Here is a 12,744-nt window from a genome sequence, read left to right as displayed (position 1 = left end):
AGTCTGTTGTATGTTGATTCCCTTAGAAGGGCAATGGACCTAATATATCTGGATTGTATAGGAGAGGGCTGGACAGTGTAAAACACACATTTTTGTGGGAAAATCCAGAACTGGGAGTGTGTTGGGGTCACCCTTCATGTAGTAACCAAGACTGCAGGAAACCAAAGTGTGGCTGGTGTTTGCTAACAGGTTGCTGGGCTCAGAGTTGTTGGACCAGGGCTGTGGCTATACACAGACACTTATTGTGCGACCTGCATGCTGTTTTTTGTGAGGAGCCCAGCTTGGAAGCTACAACAGCAAAGCATTTTGAGTAACCCAGGTTGCAGGGCAAGGGTGACACAGCCCCTCACTGGTCTGGATTGCACCCCAGAATGTCATAAATAGTAAGATAGATATTTAACAAAACATAAATAGAAATTTCTACTTTATGTGCAACCTGCCCAAGTTAAAGTTACTAAAGGGAGCTTAGCATTCCAATTTATTGAGTTTTAAAAAAATATCACTTTAATTTGAACGCTGAGTTAATAGAGTCTTGCATTTCATTTGAAGGACTCAATATTTCTATGAAAGAAAATCTATGTATGGATGAAAGCATCTCTGTCCTATTTAGAATACAAAGTGTCCTTGAAATGCTCCTGACACAAATGTTGCTGATTCAGTAGGTTCTGTGCTGTACCTCATGAGGTCTCATGATCAGTACTTTCCATTCAATTACACAGATTCCTACTCTGGACACAGTGTCGTGTTGCTGCTGCTAAATGAAATCACTAATGAGAGGCAGCAGCCAGTAAGAGAAACAACAAACTGCCCAAGACGCTAGCTAGGGGCTGCTCCTTTGAAATACGTATGTTAGAGTCATTTTGTCTAAGGAAAGTCTATAAACTGGTGGATTTTAAACCTCATTTCACCAGCCCTGAAAGAACAATTTTGCTAAAACAAAAATATTGTTTGCATGAAAAATATTCAGCTTTAATTTCTGAGCAGCACATACAGGGACCCCACTTTGTACCCTTGGAAGAAAAAACAACTCAAAAACAGGTATGGCTTCAACTCACTTATTTCCTCGTCAGGTCAGTGTTTTCTGTACCTTTGCAGATGGTGACAAGTAGCCGCAGGAACCAAACTACACTGAACCTACTGAGCTGTATATTGAAGGAGTCCTGACAGCAACAGGAAAAAAGTCAGGTCAAACCTGAAATAAAAACAAAAACCTCTGTTTCATAACAAAGAAGGCTCTTACTTAATATTTCCCAGGGAAAACTTTTATATTTGAAAATACATTTCAGTGCCTTGTGTTTTATTGATACCTCCAATGTTATTGCCAGGTCTTTTTTTCAGATCATGGAAAATTCAGAATTTAACAGGAAATGAAACATTTATTAAACAAAATGAAACAAATATTAGGTGGCATCTAAATCAGGTTTCATGAGCCAGATCTTCAGCTGATATAAATAAGAACAGCCCCATTTTCACCAGCTGAGGATCTGGTCCCACATCTCTCTTGCTGTCAACAGCTCTTTTATGTTTTAAATCTAACTCAAATCATCACAACATGACTAACCTTTCAGAGGGCATGAACCAAATCCTACTGAAGTCAGTGTGAGTCTTTCCGATGACTTCAGTTGGGCTTTGAATGAGACTCATAGACTAGATATTTTTTACTAAGTGGATTCAGTTGGCACCATATTCTGCCCTCATTTTCACCTCACAGAATGTAACTCAGGACAAAATTTAGTCAATGCTGTGGGGAAACATTAGGCTATAATTAAAAACACTTCATATTTAACACATGCTTGTAGCACACTGGTCAAAATGCATACAAGCATCATGTTCCTCAAAAGGCAGCCTAATTTATATGTCACCCTGTATTTGTGTAAACTGGAATATGATCTGTTTCACTGTGAACTTTATACATTGCCTGAAGTGTGGCGCATTTCTAGCGTTTATGAACATCTGACCTGAAACAAGGTCAGTGCCAAAGGAATTCTAACTGCAAATTATTAACAGCCAGATTCTGATGCTCTTGCTGCCTAGCACCTTACTCTTCAAACAGCTCCCGTGAAATTAGCGAGACTACTTTTAGCGTGAGGGCTAGTCTCCACTGGCAGTGCTGCCGTGGTAACGCCTTAGCGTGGCTTGTGTAGTCATGGCAGAGCGCTGGGAGAGAGCTCTCCCAGTGCTCTAAAAAACCCACCTCCACGGAGGCGTAGCTACCAGTGCTGTTTATGCTGGCGCTTTACAGCTCTGAAACTTGCTGTGCTCAGGGGGGTGTTTTTTCACACCCCTGAGCGAGAAAGTTGCAGCGCTGTAAATTGCCAGTGTAGACAAGCCCTGAGATACTACATAGTGTAGGGACATCAGAATCTGGTCCTAAATTGGTAAGAAATTCTCAAAAACTGCTGCAGTACTTCCTCCGTTACATCATATTGGAATTCATTCATAGTACCATAGTTAGATACATTTTAAAAATAAATTCAGTTAAGAATCAAGATGGTTTTAGTTCATACTTGGACAGTGAACCTAGACTGATCTATTTTACTTCTGGTTGTAGCCATTTTTCCTTTTTGCTCCTTTCACACTACCACAGTGTTACAGAATTTGGATTTCCAAAACTTCTGGAAACTGTTTAAAACCCAGACCAAACTGGTGTTCAATTATCTTATTTTTATTGAGGAAAGCATTTCTATTCACATTAGGTTTTCTTAACCCCCTCTTTGTTTTCTTTATAAAACATACATTTGTGGCAAACTGATTGACAAGCATCTCTTCAAAATGGTCAGGTATGAGCATTGTATCTGATGAATCAAATGTTTTCCTTCAGATTTTGTGTGTCTTGCTTCAACAGTATATTGTAAATTGCCTCCACTCCTCTTAGATAACCTCAACTTTATGAACACTGTCATGTGACAGGGTTCACGCAAAGAAAGGTCAGAGGGATTGACTGACGAGCAGGGGGGGAATCACAAAAGAGAAGCTACTGACACTCTTACAAGTCCCAGTCTTTCCAGTTCTGCAGCTACTTGTGGTTTATCAGCTAAAGGGACATGATACTACTTTTCCAATTGGGGGCTGCGTAGCACCTTACACATTTTGTGGTGATTCTTAAGACCCATAACCCCCTTGTAACTCTTTGTAACACTGAAACAAACATGCAAAATTAAGAACCCCCTTTAACCCACCAAACTCATTAGATACTTTCTGGACAGCCCCCTGGCACTGTTTCCACTTTTCTATCCAGTGTCCATCAAAAGTACACTGTAGAAATAACAGCCGTCAATGCTGGCTTGGCTACCAAAGTGAAAAACAAACATTGCATTCAGCAGCACCAGCGGGGTGAGCAGATGTCTTCATCTTCATCCTTTGCTACTGAACAAGATGTTTATAAAGGAAGTCAGGATATGCCAGAAGTCATTTTAGTGAGAGAACTAGCGTCAACACACAGTGTGTTATGCTATAGCATGAACAGCAGGAACACAGCTGAAAATCCAAGATCAAGCTGTAAATCTCCACAATATATTCCCAGTTCTGTCTCTACAAAGTGAATATAATGTTATAGAAAGAATATGTTGCTGGTGCTACAAGAGAATGGGGAAGATAATGTTTTTAAAGTATGCATAGCTGGTGATAAACCAGAGGCAAAATATGCTTCTCGTTCATTTAAAAAAGTACTTGAACCTTGTTTCTGTTTTACCTGACCAGTGAGTCCAAGTCTCTGTTTTTGGAATAAAACAAGAACAAATGTAGAACTTTGATTAGCCCTAATGTAGATATTTTGTCCACTCCAATATGTTCCTGCGCTTAGTTTTTGAAAGTGAACATGGATTGCTGGCAACCGTAGTAGCTGCGAGGAAGTATCGTTCATTGGAGTTGCATTTTGGGCACATTGTCAGCCAGCAGGATGCCCTGGACAGGCTGCTTGCCTTTTCCAGGTATGAAGGGGTAAGAGACAGTAAGATCAGAGGTGCTGAATAGTGAAGAACCATTATTTTCGGTCTCAGGTTGCCTTAGTGATCTGATTGGCTTGGGGTCTATAACACCAGCAGGTCCTATAGTGTTCCTCCACAAAGAAGAGAGTAGTATTGTGATTTCTTTATTTAATCTCTTTGACCACAAAAAGAGGCAAAATAATACGGTCTTTTTGACCAAGGAAATTGTCAGAAATTCAGAGGAGGAACATGAGACATTTCTTCTGATGTCACTCTCTTTTTTTTCTCCACAGCTCAGTTAAGTTTGTTTTCCCCCTGACCTTTTCTCTCCTTTCTATTTCTTGTTTTCCTTTGTGCTTTTGGTAATGATTGTGAATGTTCCAGGCAGTCACTCTTAAGGAAGTGCCTTCAAGTTTTGAACACTTGATCTGAAAACATAGGTCACTGGCTGTTTGATTTTTCACCCACGACCCTTCAGGTATTTGAGTGGCATTTGTTTGCTCCAAAGGAGATGGTATAATTCAGTACTTGACCAAATGTAGGAACAGTTCAGAACTGACAGTTCTGACATGTGGGATAGGACACTTCAGGCAGTGAGTACTCCAGGGAGAGGACAGAAAAATTCTTGGTAGCCAATTCAAAATTGATTGGCTGCATTTATCAGATGAGGGAGCCTTCACACCAAACCTACTGGTTTTCAAATGAGCATGTTGACTTACACAATCCCTCAATAACATTGCATGAGAGAATTCACACAAACAGGGAGAGTGTTTTGCTTGAAGGCAGAGCTGGGAAAAAGGCTTTCAAGGAAATAAGTCTTAATTAGATAATATGGGATAAACATTTTGTTAAGACTTCCTTCTCCTACATTTTAAGCCAAAATGTTAAGACTTCCTTCTCCTACATTTTGTTCAATAAAAATAATCAAAAATGCATGAAAAGTAAATTATGTAGGCCTACTTTTAGAGCGGCTATTTTCTACTTTGATAGACCACAAGCATTCACTATTTCCATCTAAAATGTCTAGATACTTGTTTTCAAGAGTTATAAATAGGCTCTAAAAATGTCTTTCGTTGCAAACCTGAAATATTATCATGATAGACTCAGCAGAGGAGAGTTTTAGTTTTAATTGTTATTTCTATGATCAAAAATTACAAATTGGATTAGATTCTAAAATATCTGAGTAGTTTTGATGCTGCTATTATACTTCCATAAATTGAGAATACATTTATTTTTACATGAAGGTTTTCTGGCAAACCATTTCATGTGCACTAACTGCTGTTTTTCATTTCTTCAGGAGAACATATGATACTGTACATTCAGAGTTTTCTCATCTGAAACTTCCCATAAACTTTTAGCACTCCATCTTTTTGCTCTGTCTGGCTTTAGCATTGACCTAACAGATTGTAACAGTCTTGATGAAGCCTCTTCCAATGTACTGGGTCAATGATCCATAAACTTGAAAGATTGCAAGAATGTCATAAAATGACAATGCTTTGCCATCAATCACTCACAGAATCTGCATTAAAACCCCTCCATAATTGTGCATGTATTTAATTTGGGTCAGTCCATATCATTCCTTTGTAACTGTGTGTTTACCTAACCATCTGAAATTCCAGCAGTTTTTTTAACACCAGAATCCGAAGCCACAATGGGTAATGAAACTACATAATGAAAAAATTCTTAACATACATTTGAAAATACTCATCTAAAAACACGAAAAAAGCCCCCAGAAAATAAAGATACTACATTTAAGTATCACATTGATTTAAACCCGCAGCAGTTCTAATCACTTGGCTTAAATTGCCTACAGGAGTGAGATGCCCAAATGCCTTAGGCTCCTTTGACAATCCCACCCAGGATTTCAGAGAATGGCAATACCTGTAAATGTCCACAGATGATACCATTTATCATGAGATATAGTGTAGCAGTAATATATTACAGCAAATTATTTCCAGTCTCTCTTTCTTTCCTTTACCTTCTCTTCAAAATCTCCTGGGCCGAAATGCCACTGACTTCAATGGGGGCAGAATGAAGTACAATATTTGGTTGTCTTGAGTAGTTGGAAAAAGTATTGCACCCTCATACACATACATGTTCAGTAAAGTGCTCCAGCCACTACTGTGGATTGAGTCCATTAAAAAGGTGTCAGTCACATGTTCAGGTTTTACTTTGAGTTCTTTGTTTCTGTGAATATGTATGTACGGATATGGTTGAGTGTGTTAAAAAAGGACTTGGGCAGTGTTCACAGAATTGTTAACTACATATAAAATATTGATAACACTAACTGTTGCTTTAGGGATTTATTACCCAAATTAGTGACTCTGCTTGGGCATTCTGAATCTGAAATTTCAGACTGGTTAAGAGCTGACAAATATTGCTTGCACATAAACCTCCAGGGTTATGAAATCTTATTAAACAGGAAAGCGTTAAACACAGTTACGCCATGAACTTAACTAAGATGTTTCTAGTAAGACTCTTGGGAGACAGGTCTGGGCATACCAGCAAGCCTGGAAACTTTAAATACTGAGTCATAGTCTGAGTGATTACCATTTTATTTGTATTGCTGGGCCTCTTCAGTCAACAGACACAAGTGCAGTGAGATCCTGGAACAAATACATTTATCAAGATCATGAGCAGACCTATAATTTTCCAAATCACATTCAGTTCAAAACGCACATACTGGAAAAGCTATACCGTATGTCGAGACACAAGACATCCACCAGGCTTCTCAGCACCCTGACAGCTTGGCTTTAGAAGCTTTCATAAATTCAAGTGAACACCTGTCAGCTTGCAGGTGTGATAGTCTGCTATTTTGTAACATGAACTATGATTCCCAGGTAGAGCAGTGCTGGCAGCTCTATCATCATTTAAGTGTAATCATGTGCATTTCTCTGTTTCATGACTAATGAAATCTATGTGATCACACTGAAAATCTGCACATCTTGGCAGGTCTGCTACTGGCATTCATCACATTAGGATTATTTTAGTTTGTCTAGAAAAAGTATGTTATTTTCCATTTGTTAACTCATGGGGAGTTATATCACAACTGAGAAAAATACATTCATTTATATGTTGATTATTCTTGTTTTCTCAGTCATAATTTCCAAGCACCATTTCCTCTCTTTCCTTTACCTTTCCACATACCTAAAATCAGAAACAATTGCAGCATTAATTATACTGTGTTTTCCTTAGCAGCAGGAAGAACAACTCAATAGACTTCTCAACTACAGTAAATCCCAGATCTGACAGTCTATTTCCCTTCAACAAAACAGAAAGACAGCACCATGACAGCACAGCCCACTTTTTAAAAAAAATTCTACTTTTGTCGGTGCAGCGGGGCAGTCACCCCGCTCCGGTTAGGAAGGGATTAAAAGCAGCCAGGGGAGGCTGGTTGGGGAAACAGCCACAGATGTGGCCACACCCAATTAGGGTCCAGCTAGCCCTGATAAAAGGGCAGGCTGAGGGAGTGAGAGAACATTCTTGCTCCAGCTAAGGAGCAGAGAGGACCAGGCTGCCTGGGAGAACAAGCAAGGTACCTGAGGCAGAGCAGGGCTGGGGAAAGGCAGGCCGAGTTGAGGAGCTCTGGCCTGGTGCGTCCCCAGACTGAGGCCTTGCTAAAGGCCAGAGGAGGTACTGAGGCTGCAGGGAGGCAGCTGGGGCTAGAAAGGCAGCAGGTCCAAACCCCCTTGCCGATGATGAGTGACCACTTCAGACTGAAGTTTTCCTCTAAGTGAAGGGGCTAGATGAGGACTGGCAGTGGGTCATTGAGGTGAGGTGGGCTTAAGGGATTGGGGTTCCCTGGGGAGGGGAGACCCAGAGTGTGGGGGCACTGCTGTGGGGCAGCATCCCAAGGTAAGGGGCACTAGGGTCCGGGAGGGATGTGGGGCTTATGTGCTATAAGAGGTGGAGATCAGGAGGAAGCAGGCACTGGTAGGAAGACACCGGCCAGCAGGAGGTGCTCTGAGGCTGGAACTGAACTAATTCCCAGACAGGAGGTGCCGCGGCGGTGAGTGCCCGCCATGCTACAGTCGGACACTCAAGTATTTCAGTACCAGTTTAGGCTCAGATAGTTTTGTCAAATGATTGTAACTCAGGCCATGTCTACACTACCACTTTTGTCAGTATCACTTGTGTTATACAGGGATGTAAAAAAATACCATCCTGAGCAACATAAGTTAAACTGACAGAAGCTCCGCTGTGGACAATGTTATGTCAGCGGGAGAGCTTCTCCTGCAAACATACCTACCGCTGCTCATGGAGGTGGTTTTATTATGTTGATGGGAGCGCTCTCTCCCATGGGCATAAACCGGCTATACGGGCTAGCTTACAGCAATGCAGCTGCATCTGTAGAGCTGTGCCGCTGTAAGCTCTCTAGTGTAGACATGGCCTAACTAACCCACAGTTGGGTCATCAGGAGTGTTGTGCTACATCAAGCTATTCTGGATACCTGTTACCATGTCACATGGACTATATACTTGAAAACAAGCACTAAAGCAGCTTCAGACAGTAGACCATATATGTTCTAAATCTCAGGCCTGGTGGGTTCCCATAAAAGTGACACGTCTCACAATAAATACTTTACTAGATCTAGCAGAATGTCATTAAAATTAGATGACAACCCTGTATATAGTAGACAACATCCTCAGGTGATGTAAATCAAAATAGCTCCATTGATTGCATTTCCCAGTCATTCCTAACTTGATGTCCCAAAAGGTAGTCCAATAGTAGGGTCCGGAATAAACTTTCTTTAAAGGGCTTCTAAGGCCTAATATCTGAGATGTTATTTCAGTTTATTCGCTCAGGTGTGAACCTTGCAGCCATTACCCATACCTTTGTCACCTTGTGATTAGAGTACTGCACTGTGCTCTTCATGGAGCTACACTTTACAGTTAAATCTGAAATTTCACCTGTTGCAAAAATCTGACTGCCCAATCATCTCACTCGCACAAGGCAATGGTGCCAGTTAGTATACGGGTGGAGTTTAAAGGCCTATTTTGAGCTACTAAGCCCTAAACAGTTGGGGCCCTGGTTCCATTAAAAAAAAATGCCTCTTTCCTTGTGGTATCATGGCACTCATAATAGTCAACAAAAGCACTTTAACAAGTGCTCCTTTCATATCAAAAGATGGGCTGATGCCCAGGCATTCTCCAATAGGGGTCCCAAGCCCTGGAATTTTCTTTCCTCTTTGATCCAAAAGAGCTTGAATTTTTTGACCTTCAGGCCATGCTGCAAGGTTCATTTTCTTTCATTGGCTCCAAGGGCAGAGATGGATGAGGGTTCTGTGACAGCTGATTGGAAGCATCATTTCTTAGATGTTTTGTGGCTGAAATTTAACTTTTTTTTCAGTACCTAAAATCCTTGGAAGGCAAAAAAGTCTTGTGTCATATAGGTCTTGTTCTGACTCTGCTTCCAAAGCAAAATTCTGTTGCCCCACTGGAATCCCTCATTGTTGTTTCCTAGCTGGCTTAGTCTTACAGTTCTCTAGGCTCATTCAGAACTTTAACAGCTCTGACTGGCTCCTGTTCTGGGAGCCATGTGAATTTCCTTTCGGGTTAGGGGTGTGATTTTTTTGTCAGCATTGTGGTAGCTTTATTTGCCATCACCAGCTAATGTGCACTTCTTAGCTCATAGTCGCAGACCAAGACTTGCAGCCAAATAACTGTCAGTGGTTGAGATGGGAGCTCACAAGCTTTGGTAGGCTTGTTCTTCCATAGACTTACAGCTGGGAGCTCTCTCAAGCAGTTGATTGAAACTCTAATTTTTATTTCCTCCTGTCATTACGTCACTATGTGAAAGGAATAGTCACTTCTTCCCTAGCCTAGTGATGTGTGAGTATACTGATTAAAAACAAGAGAAATGTGACATTCTGTTCAAAGGTTGTACTTATTAGCTGCTGAAGGGAAAACCACTAGTGCTTACAGTGCATGAGGATCTATGTGGCCCATGTGATCAAATACCTGCCCAATACAAATGTGTGTACAGTTGGCAACTTGTATAACCTTGAAGCAGAAAGATTTTATTTTAACCAACATTGCAAGATCTGTGCCAGGCAAAGATTGAAAGCAAGCACTGAACCTATAAATAGGACATTGCAGCAGTGTTCAATGGTTGGGTAGCTTAAACAGAAAATAAATAGCCCAGCCAATGGAATTCAGCTGCTTCACATATCTGGTACTCTGTTTCTGGGAGACTGTCCTGACTGCTCCTGGTCAAGTTTTTGTTGCTGCTTGCTTGCTTGCTTCCCCTGGACGTCCTGAATTTTGTTGTGTGTATGTTGAATTTCACATTATAACCTGATATTTTACAGTTTGCAAGTTAAAATGATCCCATCTTCATTTAATTCTGCTGTGTTTGTAGCTTGCACAAACAAATTTAGCCATCTGCTGGTTGCAGATCAAATCAAATGCTTCACTTAAGATGTTATCATCAATATTAATGTACCTAATCTTTAATACTGGTTTGTGCGTAATTCTAAATAAATAAGTAAGTTGTTGTAGCTTGTATTTGATCTATAGAAAATTCAGTGGTGGTTTATTTAAATATAAGAGCCAGTAAGTTCTTGTAGGACTGTAATGTGGAAAGAGAAGCACTAGAAACCCTTCATTACACTAATGCATTTTATAAATGTACATTTTAACCTGTTACAAAATTAATTCATAGAGGCAGTTGATAATGGCTTTCACTTCCATGAGAGAACAAGAGATGCAGCTTTAATAAACTGATTGTTAAATGACAGTCTAAACCTTTGGTTATGTTAATACATGGTGATCATGGGAAGCCACACTATTCAGTTATGTTAGGAAAAAATATATCAGATCTGTTAAAATAGAATACAAAATTGCTTGTATTCAATTATGTCTGTCACTCAGCTGCTACTTTACATTTTGATATACACAAAAGAAAATATGAGCGATTGTAAATGTGGCTACAAACACAAGACAGAGCATAGCTTTTAATGAACGCCACCAATTATTACAGTTTAAAGACCAAATGAAATCTAGAAAGTGATACATTATTTGAGTCACAATCTGCTTAAAAATAACCTTGTGATGGGGTGTATAAACCCCACCCAAGTTAACCAAGGGTTAGCAGGAGACTGAGCCTAATTAGGCCACTGGATTGCACCTGGAGAAAGTGTAAAGCAAAACTGAGGTTCAAACCCCAATTGGGAGGAGCTGGGTCTTCATAAATGCAGAAGCATTGGGCAGTGAGAAGTTAAGGCCAAGAAGAGAAGTATCTGAGTGTTTCCTCTCTTGGGCTAAAGGCAGAGAGAAGCCTGGGAGGTCTAGCATCAGAAGCAGAGAGTCCTGAGCCAGCAGGAAGCCTGGGCTGCAGGTGTGTGGAGGTGGGGAGTGAAGTCTAGGGCCAGAGGCAGGTTGTCCTGAGCCAGGAGGAAGATGGAGTGTCATAAATATAAAGGGAAGGGTAAACCCCTTTGAAATCCCTCCTGGCCAGGGGAAAGCTCCTCTCACCTGTAAAGGGTTAAGAAGCTAAAGGTAACCTCGCTGGCACCTGACCAAAATGACCAATGAGGAGACAAGATACTTTCAAAAGCTGGGAGGAGGGAGAGAAACAAAGGGTCTGTGTGTCTGTCTATATGCTGGGTTTCTGCCGGGGATAGACCAAAAATGGAGTCTTAGAACTTTTAGTAAGTAATCTAGCTAGGTACGTGTTAGATTATGATTTCTTTAAATGGCTGAGAAAAGAACTGTGCTGAATAGAATAACTATTTCTGTCTGTGTATCTTTTTTGTAACTTAAGGTTTTGCCTAGAGGGGTTCTCTATGTTTTTGAATCTAATTACCCTGTAAGGTATCTACCATCCTGATTTTACAGGGGGGATTTCTTTATTTCTATTTACTTCTATTTTTATTAAAAGTCTTCTTGTAAGAAAACTGAATGCTTTTTCATTGTTCTCAGATCCAAGGGTTTGGGTCTGTGGTCACCTATGCAAATTGGTGAGACTTTTTATCCAACATTTCCCAGGAAAGGGGGGGTGCAAGTGTTGGGAGGATTGTTCATTGTTCTTAAGATCCAAGGGTCTGGGTCTGTAGTCACCTAGGCAAATTGGTGAGGCTTTTTACCAAACCTTGTCCAGGAAGTGGGGTGCAAGGTTTTGGGAAGTATTTTGGGGGGAAGGACGCATCCAAACAGCTCTTCCCCAGTAACCAGTATTAGTCTGGTGGTGGTAGCGGCCAATCCAAGGACAAAGGGTGGAATATTTTGTACCTTGGGGAAGTTTTGACCTAAGCTGGTAAAGATAATCTTAGGAGGTTTTTCATGCAGGTCCCCACATCTGTACCCTAGAGTTCAGCGTGGGGGAGGAACCTTGACAGAGGCAGTAGCAGAGCTAATAGGAAGGCACAGGGAGGTGTCTCTCCCCCATCTACAGCAGGCTTTAGGTATATGTGTGCCACCTCAACAATTTTGACACAGGGCTGGAGAGTGTGTCCCCTCCACGCTTACCTGGATGGGCCCGGCTACCCTCTCTGGGTGTTGCCACATGGCACATGAGGTCATGTGGTGCTGCACACTTGTAATCCACTCATTCAGATTTGGCCCAGTTGATGGAGGGGCGGCCAGGCCAAACCTGAATCGCCCTGAGATCCTTTGCACCAGGTTGCAACTCATGGAATGGAGAGCCCGGGCTCAGTCCCATTGGATGGGAGCTGCTACTGCTGGGTGAGAAGGAAGAACTCTGCAGTCTCACTCTGAGTACTAGAAAGTGAAGAGGATCACAGTGCTCCTTTCTGGTCTGGAAATCTATCACAAGAGGCAGGCCACTACAGGACCAGGGCAACTGTCAACAGATGGGG

General features: G+C 41.3%; 1 long non-coding RNA gene across 1 annotated transcript in view; it reads right to left on the bottom strand.

Annotated features, from left to right (window-relative positions):
- Positions 1-1,035: 1,035 nt before the first annotated feature.
- LOC142068456 (uncharacterized) overlaps positions 1,036-12,744 on the bottom strand; it is a 146,996-nt gene continuing 135,287 nt past the window's right edge. The window contains exon 3 of the long non-coding RNA XR_012664283.1: positions 1,036-1,192. This is a non-coding gene — a long non-coding RNA (uncharacterized LOC142068456). The remainder of the gene's footprint in view (positions 1,193-12,744) is intronic.

Source organism: Caretta caretta, chromosome 11 (assembly GCF_965140235.1).
Source record: "Caretta caretta isolate rCarCar2 chromosome 11, rCarCar1.hap1, whole genome shotgun sequence".
Lineage (NCBI taxonomy): Eukaryota > Metazoa > Chordata > Testudines > Cheloniidae > Caretta > Caretta caretta.
This window is presented reverse-complemented; position numbering and strand designations above follow the sequence as displayed.